This window comes from Mus pahari, chromosome 2, assembly GCF_900095145.1.
Source record: "Mus pahari chromosome 2, PAHARI_EIJ_v1.1, whole genome shotgun sequence".
Classification (NCBI taxonomy): Eukaryota; Metazoa; Chordata; class Mammalia; order Rodentia; family Muridae; genus Mus; species Mus pahari.
In genome coordinates this window covers 110,431,058-110,445,796 of record NC_034591.1, presented here as the reverse complement: position 1 = coordinate 110,445,796, position 14,739 = coordinate 110,431,058, and the positions used below count along the sequence as shown (strand labels likewise).

General features: G+C 42.2%; 1 pseudogene; it reads right to left on the bottom strand.

Annotated features, from left to right (window-relative positions):
- Positions 1-13,635: 13,635 nt before the first annotated feature.
- Positions 13,636-14,249, bottom strand: LOC110317268 (annotated as a pseudogene).
- Positions 14,250-14,739: the final 490 nt, after the last annotated feature.

Below are 14,739 nucleotides of genomic sequence, written 5' to 3'. Positions count from 1 at the left end.
TTTTTTTTTTTTTTTTTTTTTTTTTTTTTTTATAATACCAGGCCTCTGGCTGCTGGAGAAAAGATTATTTCTTAAGATACACGGGAGAAGCCGAGAACGCAATAGCCGCTCAGTTTATGATAGTAGATGCCTTAGCAGTCTCTACCTAACTCTGAAGGCGTGGAAGGTTCATGCCAAGTCACTTGTCATCAGTCCATGTTGGAAAGCCAAAGAAGCTGAAGTCTGATGTCAGCCAAGGATGACAGCTGTGGTGACAGCAGTAGTAGCAGCAACAGCAGCTGGACTCAGCAGTGAGTGAGGGTAGCCAGTCAATCAACAATATTTTTTCCTTGGACCTTTTTATTTGTGTCTGAGTTCCCTGCTGGGACATGACATTGGAGGATGGTCTTCTCCCTCCAGTCAACACTCCCTGGAAATGCCCTCACAGGTCTTCCTAGAGGAGTGCTTCTTAGTTTATTCTGACCTATCAGGCTGAAAAATCAAGATTAACCATCACAGACTCCAAGTATCATGAATTACTCTGAATCTAGAAATGTCTCCTTACTGTTTTGTCTGCTTCTAGTGCATGTCTACCTGTTGACTGATGAACCCTCACCATGTAGCTTCCATGGAGTTCATTTATCTGTAGAAAGAAAAAAACAAAACAAAACAAAACAAAACAGAGCTACACCGTAAACATATAAACACACACACACACACACACACACACACACACACACACACACACGTGTGCATGTATAAAATAGTTTGATATAAGTTTAACATATAATTTAATTTTGGTAAATGATAAACAACGAACAATTGGATTATCATATAACTTAATCTAGACACGAGTGGTATTCAGGTTCAGAGTCTTTAATATGCTTCCTCTTTATTTTTTCTCTAGCATGGAGGATTCAGCTCAGGGCTTTACATGTGTCAGGCAAACACTGTACCACTTGGCTCTACACCCAAAGTTTTTTTATACTTTTGAAATATTTTATCCCTAAAAATACACTTAAACACAAATTCAGAAAGATTTGCTGATACTTTGGTGCCTCTATAAGTATAACTAATTATTCGAACTAGATTTCCTTTAAAATCGAAAGGTAATGCTGATAATAATTACCCTGAGACAGCAGGCACAAACCAAGTCTATACAAGGCAAATCAAGATGCATTATGACGCTGTACAGGTTTTACTGAAGCAATAAATTCAGACTTCAAATACAGAGAGACTGATACAGGACACTTTATTATCTAAGCATCAGTGATATGCGTTGGAACAGAAGCTCCACCTTTGTGGCATTGGGTACAAATGTCTCCCCAATATACATGGAAGCATCTTTTTGACAAGCCCTGGAATCCAGGCCTAGGTTTCACCTCTCCTCCTCCTCCTGTTCTTCTTTTCAGGACACTTCTCAAAGCACTTAAGCCCAGCTGGGGGATCTTGCTTTAGCTTCCTGACATCAGTGGAGTGCTATTTGTTTTTCATTTAGGTTGAAGTGGGGTCTTGGGAGAAGATGTCATTCAAATGTCACCTGAATTGGGGCTGCCTAACCCAGGCTAATGCAGTCCCTTCTCTGTAGTGTCACAGCCTTAACATTATTTTTGACTGATTACATTGTGTGTATTGTCTATAAAGGACAAGGACTCCGTGTCCTTTATTATTGTCACTAATTAATGAGGACAGTGCCTGGGCAGAGCTGAATATCCTTGAATTAAAGAGGCTAGAAACTGATAACTTGAGATCATGATGAGTTATGAAGGAAAAGGTCAATCAATATTCATAAGGATATGATTTCCAAGGAAGACATGTAACTCACAACCAAGAGATAGTTGTTGGGCTCTTACAAGGTGCAGGGTCTTACCAAGCATGACACATCATTGTAGCATCTAACCTAATAGTTTTAAACACTCTTTCTTCTGACTCGTACATGGGGAAACTGAGGCACAGAGAATTCCAAGTGTTTGCTTTAGTTAGAAGTGCCCAAAATTCCACACAGAGCTGTTGAAGGATGTGTTGACAATCCAGTGATATGATGTGGAAGGCAGAGGAGTACCTCTTCGCTTTGGGCAGTATAGAGCCTCTATTGATCAAGAGCTCTGAGCTCGGCCTGCTAAACACAACAGCCCTATCCAGCCTTCCCTCTTCCTCTTCTTCCTTGTTCTTACAGGATCTCTTGGCTAGGTTGAGTTGGGACTCTAGGAGACTTCACTTTAAAGAGACTTTTTAAAAGGATCTATCTTCTTGGAGCGGTCACTTCTACTACTTCAAAGAATTTCAAGAGTAGCCCATTAGAGCCACTCCAGGTCATGCTTGTGGAGCTGGCACGAGGGATGACCACTAAGGCTTTTCTGCTTGGCATCAACAGTGAATTCACTGCTCCATTATGGCTTTCTCCTCGGGAATTTCTGTAAAGCAGATATTTTATTTGCCTTGTAGTTTCATAGTTACATGTGATGGGCGCTGATGGACTTTGCAGTGCACCAACCTCTCCCCTTCCCCATCAAATCACAGGAAATAGCTAACACGATATACCCTAAGGTTTTGAAATGTTCTTGCTTCTTCTCTAATATTATTGTAGGATCTGTTTCTGGTGACCAGGAAAGGAAAGAATGATTTCCCCAATACTGTTTAACAACACAGATATTTTAAAAGGCTGAGCACATTGCGCTTGATGTTGGCCACACTTTAACTGATCCTTTGAAATGGTGGTGGCGGGAATATGGTTGAAAAATTAAACTCAGTTTACTTTAGAATCATATTATCCCAGGCAGGCCACTCTAGCAGTAAGAACTGCTTGCCTCTAGCTGTGTCTCTGGGAGGACAGACTTCTGTTCTCCTTTAGGGAACGCATTTCCTTGGTTCCCCTACTCCTTCTAGATACATTTTTATACCACAGTGATTAGAAACTAATATTTCCCAGGTGACTGTGGACCAGAGTGGGCACGGCATGCTTGGCCACTTGGAGAATAATAGGTGGTTGTGGAGACAGGCACAAGTTCTAGAGAAAAAAATGGGGTGGGGGAGGGCAGGCAGGTGAAAGCATTTCTGAATCTGCTCATCTATTCATCCACCTGGGGGTCAGAAATAAACAAAGAAAAGCAAACAAACACATACAAGCTCTTCCTAAAAGTTTACTATCAGTAAGACAGGACACTGAGCTGTATGAGATCCAAGGATCACAGGGCAGAAATATTGCCATTAAAGAGAACATACGACTTTTTAGTTTAGAATTACTAATAACCATTTATGCTTCTCACACATATACATATAGATAATATAAGGTTAGAAGTGCTAAGTATGATGGGAAAGGTATAACAGGAAAAGGATGAAGTTTTCTGGAGAAAGAAGCTATTTCTACAGCTTGGAAAAACTAGGAATGACTTCTCTGAGGTGGTGTTGGAATAATGCTTAAATGACGAGCTAGTGGCACCCGAAAGAGTCTAACTTGAGTCCCAGCTCCCCTGGCTAGTAGCTGTGTGGTATTAAGTAAGTTATTTATATCCTCTAAACCCATCACGTGGTCTCCAGATTGGAACAATGGTCTCTGGCCTGCAGGCATGTGGCACAGAGACCTGGCAGGATCTGAGTCGTCAGCACAGTGTCTGGTGGGACACAGAATCTCATGCCGTGACAGCTGCCTCCATTTTGCAGTAACTGTTTTTAGAAATTTATAAGAAATGTTCTACCAGGGAAGACCATGTAGTATAGCGATAGTATAGAGATGCTCTCAGATGCCCTGAGGGTACCAAAAGCTGATAGAGTTGGAGGACACCACAGTGTTCCGAGTGAGAATGAAGGAAGCTGGGGTCGGGGTTTCCGTGTGATGGAGAGTAGCCGTATGGTGGGTGGCAGTGGATTGTGTCATCCTGTCTAAGGGCCAAGAGCTTGGTGTTTCCTACTGAGGAGGGCAAGGAGACAACTAAAGAAAAATAAACATGAGTTACGGGGGAAAGGGCACGAAGTCTGCTTTGCATTAGTGGAAATGAAATGGGCGGAAAACATTTGGTTGTTTGATCATGAGAAGAGCTATTTTAAAAGTTCCAGGTTTGCATGCTCTCCAGGATGGTTATTCTTAGTAATAATGCCAGGAAGTCATGTGATGTCGGAAATAAAAAGATGCAACTGGGACTCGGAAGATGTGACCTCAGTCTTGATTTCACCAGGCACAGCTACTTGAACGAGAAAACCCACCTCAAGTTTTCAGCCTCTCTTGCCTCAGGTGCAATTTAGGTTGATGCTGCTGCCCGAAGATTTAGGAAGGGTGCAGGACCAAGTGACATCCAGGATGTAAATGACTGGGGCAGCTTGAGAATCATACGGCAGTGCAGAAAGTACTGGATGCAGACAGAGGGCAACTGAGAGGTGAAGTCAGGAAATTACACTGTAGCCTAGTGGAGGGTTTTCATTTGGATGTGCGTTCTAGCTGGTCCCCGCCTGTCTTTGGAGGACAACTTGTGTGCTGTGCTATGTTAACTCTACAGGTTCATGTTTTTAATGCTTGGTCCCCACTTAATGGCATTATTTCTAAAGCTCAAGGAGACTTTAGGACCTGGGGTCTGGCTGGTGGAAGCCGTAGTCGTCACACAGAAGCTTCTGAAGAGGATGCCCTCCCTGGGGCTAGTCTGACTCTCTACCTCCGGGTCTCTTCTAAGGTCAGAGCTGCTCCTAAGGAACCAAAGTCATTTGAAACTGTGGACTCCAACAATCTCTTCCTTGCTTTATCTTTTGGGACAAGTATTTTGTCATAGAAATGACCAAGTAGTCAATGTAACCTCTGAGGGCATTTCAATACTGTATGCTTTCAATTTGTTGGAAATCAAACAAGAGCATTATAAATGGGGTCTGGATCAACTTCTCCCAGCTGACTGTTGCCACGCTGTGTCACTGGCTACAGTTGCCTGGCGTCTATGATTATGATGGAGCCAAGAAGGATTTGCTAAGGCTAAGAGGGGAGGCAGAACTTATACATGAATAATAAATTCCAACCAAGGGACACATACACCACACCACTCCACACCACCATGGCATAGCATAGCACACCACACCTCACCATGCCACAGCACAGCACACTACACCACACCATACCACACACACACATACACCATATCACACTATACCACAGAACACCAAAGTACACCATACCTCACCATGCCACAGCACAGCACACTACACCACACCATACCACACACACACATACACCATATCACACTATACCACAGAACACCAAAGTACACCATACCTCACCATGCCACAGCACAGCACACTACACCACACCATACCACACACACACATACACCATATCACACTATACCACAGAACACCAAAGTACACCATACCTCACCATGCCACAGCACAGCACACTACACCACACCATACCACACACACACCACACATATCATACCACATAACACTCCTCCACACCACATGGTAGCACACCATGCTATAGCACAGCACACTACATACACAACACACACCACACCACACCACACACATCATACCACATCACTCTCCTCTACACCACACCGTAGCACACCATGCCATAGCACAGCACACCACATACACACCACACACCTCACCACACACACCACACCACACCACACACATCATACCACATCACTCTCCTCTACACCACACCGTAGCACACCATGCCATAGCACAGCACACCACATACACACCACACACCTCACCACACACACCACACCACACCACATACACAATAACACAAAACAGCACAGCACACACACAATACACACCACATATACCACACCACACATGCCACCCCACCCCATACCACAGAGCTCCATGTGCAAATACATCTTCAACTGGTGAAGTACATGCTACAAACTTTACATGCTCTCATGTTCTTTTTTACTAATTGGGAGTTCTAGTTGTCTTTGGATATTATTTTAAATTTTCTATGACCATATAAAAGTTTTGAATTAAAAATGCTTGCTGGCAAGATTCTGCTGAAGGGACCCTGATATAGCGGCCACTTGTGAGGCTATGCCAGTGCCTGACAAACACAGAAGTGGATGCTCACAGTCAGCTATTGGATGGAACACAGGACCCCCAATGGAGGAGCTAGAGAAAGTACCCAAGGAGTTGTAGGGGGCTGCAACCCTGTAGGTGCAACAACAATATGAACTAACCAGTACCCCCTGAGCTCGAGTCTCTAGCTGCATATGTAGCAGAAGATGACCTAATCAGCCATCATTGGGAAGAGAGGCCCCTTGGTCTTGTAAACTTTATATGACCCAGCACAGGGGAAGGCCAGGGCCAAGTAGTGGGAGTGGGTGGGTAGGGGAGCAGGGGCAGGGGTGGGGTATAGGGAACTTTCGGGATAGCATTTGAAATGTAAATAAAGAAAATAATAATAAATAAAAAAAAATGGAAAAAAAATTTAAAAAACGCTTGCTGGCTTTTGTTGTTTTGCAACACACTTTGTTAATATTATAACAAAAGTGGATATTGCTAAGTTGAAAATTTGGGGTATGCCATGATTTTTTCCTAGTGAAGACAAATCACATTGCACTCATTTAAGACACAATAACACTAAATGTGAAAGTTTGCATTTTAAATGAGTCCATGAGTATATCCTCACCAGCATTAGTTAATGAGGAAATGCAGATTAAACCTGCAACAAGACCTCACTATTCAATGCCATACTTAAATTAAAAAGACCGACCCTTACCAAGTACTGGCAAGGTTGTGGAGGGAGTATATCATGGTACAGCCACGCTGGAGAACAGTTGGCAATTAAATTTAATATAGTTACTGAATGACTCAGCCATTTTACTCCTAGGCATTTATTCACATTTATTCAGGAGGAATGGAACCATATGTCCACGAAAAGACATTAGAAGAACACTCACAATACCTGTATCTCTGTTATGTCCAAAGAGAAAGAAGCCAAATGTTTATTAGCAAATAAATGGATAAAAATGAGCTATGGCCACACAATGGAATATTACTCAACAATAAAAAGGAATGAACTACTGAAAAATACAAGAATGGATATCAAAATGTGATTTTGTTCACATAAAACTCTAGGGAATGCCGAGCAAGGTATTATGACAGAAAGACCAGTGGTTGCCTGGGCATGGGACAGAGACTGCAGGGGAGAAATGTCATAGGAAATTCTTTGGGAGGTACGGCAACTTTTTCTCTGTGGTAATGATTGTACAAATACAGCATATTTCAGGTAAAATCATACCTTCACATGTATATGTTTATACTGTGTACAGTGTATTAAATAAAGGTGACAACACACACACACACACACACACACACACACACACACACATACTCACACTTTCCCATCAGACCACAGCTTTGCCTCTCACTATTAGTGTTTGTTCAGACAACTACTTAAAATATTTTGAGTGTCAGCAGTGGATGGGTGTGGTGGGTGATACCTACTTCATAGTGTTGTCCTAGAGAAAAGCAAGTTCTAGGACAGCCCTTGGGATGTAGTTAGCACTCAAATGCTGATGGTTGCTGGCGATGGGTGTGGAGTGACGATTTCATCCACCTGAAAGAGATTTTAGGGATATTTTGCACCAATGCCTTTTCTCTTGTTTTTGGAGTCATAGCACATGTCCTATAGTTATGATCTATGAACACTTGAATAAAAGTAGTACCACTGTCACCTTATTGTACAACTGTTAACAATATAAGCATTCAATTACAGCTACTCTCTCCTTCAGTAAGATCAGACTCTGTGGGTGAGGGCAGCATCTTAAATCTCCCAGTCAACTGTGATATCCAGGGGGTAATCCAGGGATAACTGCTACTCTGTGGTGTCCATAGACCAGGAGCATCCCATGATGTAGGAGATGCTTAGATGTGAAGCTTCTGACTCTGCCTTAGAATTGCTACACTGGAAGCTATAGTGAAGCAAGAACTCTGCTTGGCCATGCACACAGAGAAAATTGACATCTAAAAAGTGGGATGGATTCTCAGAGTTACTTTTATCTAATGTTATGTCACATATTTGAACGTTATGTAGTCCCATTGCAGATCTTATTATTGGAAGGAATCAAGGAAGCCAGGAAATTATTCCTTAGAGAGACAGAGAGGCAGGCAAGCCAGAGAGAACACGCAAGTGCATATGCTTGCTTCTTACAACAGAAGGCCCTTCATTAGCACTTTATAAAATGGTGATTTGGGATGATTGAGGACAAATTGATGCTAACTGAAACTTTGGATTTAAATACTTTTCAAGAAGCTCCCTTGAAGTCATTTATTTTCAAGCACTTTCCAAATAAAGCAATTAACATGAACATCTTTCTCCAAGAAACGAGGTTTAGTAGGTCAGGTATGAGTGTGGGTTATGTGTTACTGTTTACCAGTTGTCCGTATGCTGGGTTTTGTGCACGAGCTTTGCTGCACTGTCACAATCAGTGAGCCCTCACATTAAGCTTGTAGACACTTTTCATCCAAAATCCCATGTCTGCAAAGGGCATGGGTGTGCAAGCCCTGAGTTCTTTCTAAAGGTCACTACAAATGGGAAGCTCGAGATTTGAACCCATGTTGTTTAATCAAAGCTGTGGCTGCTGAGTCTAGGGAAGCAAAGATTGAAGAGCCTGTTGGGGGTGGTGATGGGTTTGAGTCTTGACTTTATGTTTACATGGATGGATGGGTGAATGAATGAATGAATAAAAGACACTTTTGCATAGAATATCACCATGAGACAAGAGGTCTAGAGTGTTCTAATGAGTAGCAGAGATGAGGAAGCCAATCTGGAAATCAAGAAGGCATCCTGGTGGTACTCGGTCCCTAACTTGGAGGGTTGGATTAGGGGTGGAGGACTAATGAGTGGGGCAGCAGGCTAGAAGGAGGTTACAGGAGACATGAAGGTGTTGATCACAAACATTCCAGCTCTGCACCTATTGTGTGGCAACATGCACTGTGTTTGGCCTCTGTTGGACACACAGTTGTCAACAACTGGTAGATTATCATTGGCATCAACATGATGCTTACATTTTTTTTTTGTTTGTTTGTTTTTTGCTTTTTTTTTTTTCAATCAAGTGAGAGCCTTGTAGGGAGCAGCTGCCTCATCCACTGTCATTCCATTATCTTTCAATTACTTCAGATGAAAGCCTGCTTCTACACAGCCCCATCCCAGGACTCTACAGCAAAGGCTGTAAGTCACCTCTTTACAATTCCTCTTCTGCCTTCTTTTTTGTTATCTAGCTTGAGGTTTATATTACTTTACTTTTGAGATATATTTTAATTAAAAGCATGAAATATACTTTTTTTTAAAAAAATAGAAAAATACATACAGGCAAAATAAGGAAAGCTTTTGAAGATGCCAACTCTCAGATAATTGGTCATAGAATAGCATCACACATAATGTGGATATGGCCATCTTTGCCTGTTCACCTTTATGTCTATCCTTTATCACTAGAACCTAATTTTAAATCAGAACTAGCAAAGCTGTTTGTCCCTAGTCTTGGCCATGAAGCCACTACTGAATTCAGGGGCTTTGGGGTGTCCCTTGGGGAAAATGACCTGATGAACGGTGACCATTTGCCTTTCCAGGTTTACGTCAATCTTCTCCTGAGACCGAATCTGCTCTGAGGTATCTCAGAGTGATACTGAAAAAGATTCTTGAGAAACCCTCCTAGAGTAAAAATGCCCCAAGCCACTTCAAATCTGCACACGCCCCAGGATTCATTCCTGAGCTGCTGCCTCCATGTCCAGTGTCAGAGATGCCAAGAGCCGAGAGCTCTCCATTGAGTAGGAAAGCCTCTAGAGAGCTTCAGTTATGAATCCAGATGCTTCGTCTTTAGCATGAACTCTGGGGTGATGGGACATTTTGCCATCAACATATAAAACCAGTGCTGGCCAGTCAATTCAGTTATCAGAGATACCAGCACCGACAAAAAGCCCCGCCACGCCCACCAAACACGTGTCTACTTTCTCTAGACATTAAGCAGGTAGAGAAGGAATGAATCACTAGAACATGGTGGAGCCTGATGCTGGAGAAATCCCACTTCTGCCCCCTAAGGCAGCATGCACACTGATGGGTGGATTCTTCATGCACTGATGGAAGGGTGAGCATTTTGAAGACCTCAGGTCTTCTTGGCTTCTAAGGATCTTGAACCCTGTGAACTGCATTCAAATTCCTTTTGAGAAGAGAAAGCGGAGCTGCTGCTGCTGCTGCTGCGATATTGGAAGAGGGAGATCATCTCCAGACAGTTCCCTGAGGAAACCCCTCAGTAGTTAAGGAGATGGCTCTGGTTTTCTGTATTGCACAGTGCCTCTGGTCTCAAGGCTCAGTTACCTCCCCAGCCCCTCCAAGGCTTTTGATTGAACAACAAAAGTAACAATGACAGGAGGCCATGAACCCACACAGCCCAATAGACTTCTTGTAGTCAACACTCTTTTAATAGCATACCACCAGCCAAAATGTTTACATACAAATTTTGTAAAAAAAAAAAAAAACATAAAACAAACTTCTGTGCAAAAAGTAATGTTAGAGATGGCAGCCTCATTAAAAAAAATAAACAAAATATTTGTACAGATATGTTACAACCAGGTATCTCTACCTGGTGGGTGATAAATATCTGAAAGATACTCAGCTTCATTAATTGTTACAAAATGCAAATTAATACAATGAAATATTATTGCACACCTACCAAAATGGCTAAATTGACTGTGTGTTTTTCAGGTGAACAGGTGTTCATCTGTTTAACACATGTCATGAAAGTATATCTTATGATCATTGGAAGACCCAAGATTGATCATAGGTATACTACTTAAAAATATGTAATATTTTTATTGATTCTTTGATAATTTTAGACATTTATACAATGTGTATTGATTATATTCATCCCTGCACTCCCTAAATCCCTTCAGATTTACCTCTGGCCTTTCTACCTCCCCACCCTTCCAACTTTTTCTCTCTTTCTTTTCCTTCCTTCCTTCCTTCCTTCCTTCCTTCCTTCCTTCCTTCCTTCCTTCCTTTTTTTTTAAATAGCCTATGGGCCCATTTGCACTGCCCATGTACTCCTGGGTATGGGGTGGGAGTCACACCCTTAAATAAAAGTTACTCCCTCTCTCCCAGAAGCTATCAACTGTGACTAGCACTCAGTTGGGGTGGGGGCTCATGAGCTGCTCCCCCCTCTCAGCTAGAACAGTGGCTGCCTTTCTCTCATGCAAGCTTCATGTAGGGAACCACAGCTGTGTGAGTTCATGAGTGAAGCAGGCCAGTTACATCCAGAAGATTCCAGTTTGTTTTAGTACTTCCTAAGCTCTGCCTATTAATGTCTTTCTGCCTCTTCTAAGATGGTACCTGAACCTTGGGGAAGAGAGCACTCCATCGATACCCTCTGTACCTTAACCACCTGTGGGGTTTTATATTAACCACCATCCACTAAGTGCACACTGTTTATGACCCACAAACTTGGAATCAACTAAACTGGTGCAATGGACTGCTACACAGCAATGTAAAGGAATAGACGACTGTGCCTTATAACAGATGCCCGAGTCTCAGAGATATTATATTGAACAACACAAGTCAATACAATAAAAAACAAACAAACAAACAAACAAAAAACCAAACAAGGGTCTGTGGTATAGTTTATTGTGTTACAAACAGAGAAACCTGGTCAATGGTGTTAAGAATCTGCATAATGGCTGCCTTTCAGATGGTACTGGGAAGGCAGATGAAGGTTCTATAATGCTGATCATGTTCTAGTTCTTGCTTGATTACATCAGAATATATAGTGTTAAAAAGCCACTGGTCCACTTGCATACATGAGCAATATACTTTCCTGTGTGCCTACCATACTTTAGCAAAATATTGAACCTTTATTTTAGACTTTTATTTGATATATATGGGCATTTTGCCTCTGTACATGCCAGGTGCTGTTCAAAGCCAGAAGAGGGCCTTGAATTTGATGAAACTATAGTTACAGATTACTGTAAACACCCATGTGGGTACTGGGAATTAAACCTGTGTCCTCTGGAAGAGCAGGTCCTTAACTGCTAAGCGTCTTTTACTTGTTTTAAAAACAAAGGTTACAGAGGGAGATGCCTGATAAAGCCAAGGCTGTTTATTCATCAAGAGGGGAAGGACTGTGATAGAATCAAGGACAATGGCTTTGCACTTGCATCTTTGTTTGCACAGTAAGTGTGGCATGAAAGTTTGTGCATGAACATATTCGACTAAGTGAAGCCTTGCTCTTCAAGGTGATCATGTCGTGAATCATTCGAAGAAGGTCCTTGCTCTGTAATTCATCTTGTTTATGAATGAAGACATTTACTCATTAAGGTTGCTTCCAGCAAGGTGTGCCTGAGCTGATACAAACGAGCCATTCACTTTTGCTCTGTTATTAATTAATTAATTAATATCAAGTCAACCTGCATCCTCAAATAATGTCTGAATTCACCACTTGTCTGAGTTTTGCAGGGCTCCCAGAACAAATAGCTTAACATAATACACTTTCATGATTCTTGGAGGTCATAAGGCTGAAAGCACGCAATTGGTAAGGGCGTACTCCCTGTCCTAAGACAGTCTGTAACCTTGTCCCTTTCTGACATTTTCCAGTTTTCCTTGGCTGCTGGCAATTTAACTTCAGTCTCTTCCTATGTCTTCCTCTGGGTTTTTTTCCCCTTTCTGTGTGTCTTAGTGTACCCTCTGCTTCCTAAAAGAAGGGACATTCTAAATCCAAGATTGTTATTATCTTAAGACCTTTAACTCATTCTGACTGCAAAGACTCCATTTCTAGAAAGCCTACATTTCAAGTTTCTGGGTGAACATGGATATAGAAGAAGAGTGATCCTTGCTTACCTCATATGGACAGGGATGCTGGGCTAAGCACACAATAGTCCTGTGCTGTTTGCTTCTTCTGCTATAGGCTATCCATTACTTCATAGCCAGGAATTAAAGACCTTAGCAGCTATTAAGATGCAACTATTTGCTGGGACTTTTATCCTTTGTTCCTCTCAACAGCTGTGCTATTTTAATTTTATTTTATTTTTGAGACAAGATCTCATCATATAGATCAGACTGGCTTTGAACTCACAGAGATCTACCTGCCTCTGCTGGGATTAAAGGCATGCACCATCACACCAAGCAGTCCCACTATTTTACAGACCCATCGTCTGTGGTTGCACAGAGAATTTAAGTAACTCTGTCACAGTCACACAGGTAATGAGCAATTGAGCTGACACCCTTTCTTTAAAAGTCACCATGTGGGGATCTGGGAGTACAGAGCAGTTGTCAAGGTGCTTGCCTTAAAAGCATGAGAACCTCAGTTTGGTTTCTAGAGGCCACATAAAAGTGGTTGGCAGGTGGCATGTGCCTATAACCACAGCAGTGTGGGAGTAATGAAGACAGGAGGACTCCCGAGGTTTGTGGCCATCCAGCCTAGCCTATTCTGGTCAATGAGAGACTGTGTCTCAAAGAAAGCTAATAGCCTTCTTCTTCTTCTTCTTCTTTTTCTTCTTCTTCTTCTTCTTCTTCTTCTTCTTCTTCTTCTTCTTCTTCTTCTTCTTCTTCTTCTTCTTCTTCTTCTTCTTCATCTTTGTTCAAATTCTCTTATTTACAGTTCAAAATTTAAACAGGATTATTGGTTCTCATTGTGATACTTCCAGGTCCTAGATTGTATGCATACTGTGGAGATAGGGAAACAAACACAGAGGCCAGTCCAGCTTGTCACACTCGAGGGAGAATGTCACACCAAAACAGCAGAGGACTTGGTTCCGTCTTGTCTAGATTACATTTCCCCATACTGTGAGATCACCACTGGCAGTTTGGGCTTATTGTTGGGGCCTGTGGGAACATTCTCAATCTTCCTCATCACTAGAAGTCCATCAAGGATTTTTTTCCCACAGACTACATGCTTTCCATCCAGCCAATCACACTTAGAACACGTGATAAAGAACTGGCAGCCATCTGTACTGGGACCACTGTATGCCATAAAGCAGGCCTGGAGTGGAGTGTCTAAGTTTAAAATTTTCATCTGCAAATGGACCCCGGTAAATACTGGCAGCTCCAGTACCAGCGCCATTAACAAATCTCCACTCTGAATCATGAAATCCTTTACGACCCTGTGGAAGGTGCTTCCCTTGTATCCTATCGGAACACTATCTTTTCTGAACTCTCCAGTGCAGAATTGCCTAAAGTTCTCTGCTGTGTTAGGCACCACGTCTGCAAAGAGCTCGATCTTCATGTGACCAACTTCCTGGCCGCCAATGCTGACATCGAAGAAGACCACTGGATTGACTGGACTTGAATTTGCCACCACCATGGCTTAGACCTGGAAGTAGAAGACTGCTAATTGCATTCTTGAGGGTAAAACTTAATATTGTCCTTTGGCTTACAGACACACACACACACACACACACACACACACACACACACACACACTGGATGCTACAATAACTGCTTGTTCACTATTTACCAGGCCTCGAAGGAGATCATAAAATTCGAACTAGACCAAGAACCTGCCTCTGAGAAGTACATGACTAAGAACATTAGAGACAAACATTTTGTTCATTTAGTAGTATGTAATGAAAACATACCACCATGTGCAAGGCATGACCTTAAGCACTGGTGAGATGGGAGCAAACATATATATGGAAACATGTGGCCAAGTGGGAGGCACATGATGATAATTGAAAAGGGCATATTAATGAATTAATAACAAGTCAACCTGCATCCTGAAATTACACCTGCATTCACCACTGTCTGAGTTTCCCAGGGCTGCCAGGACAAATAGCTTGACATAATACACTTTC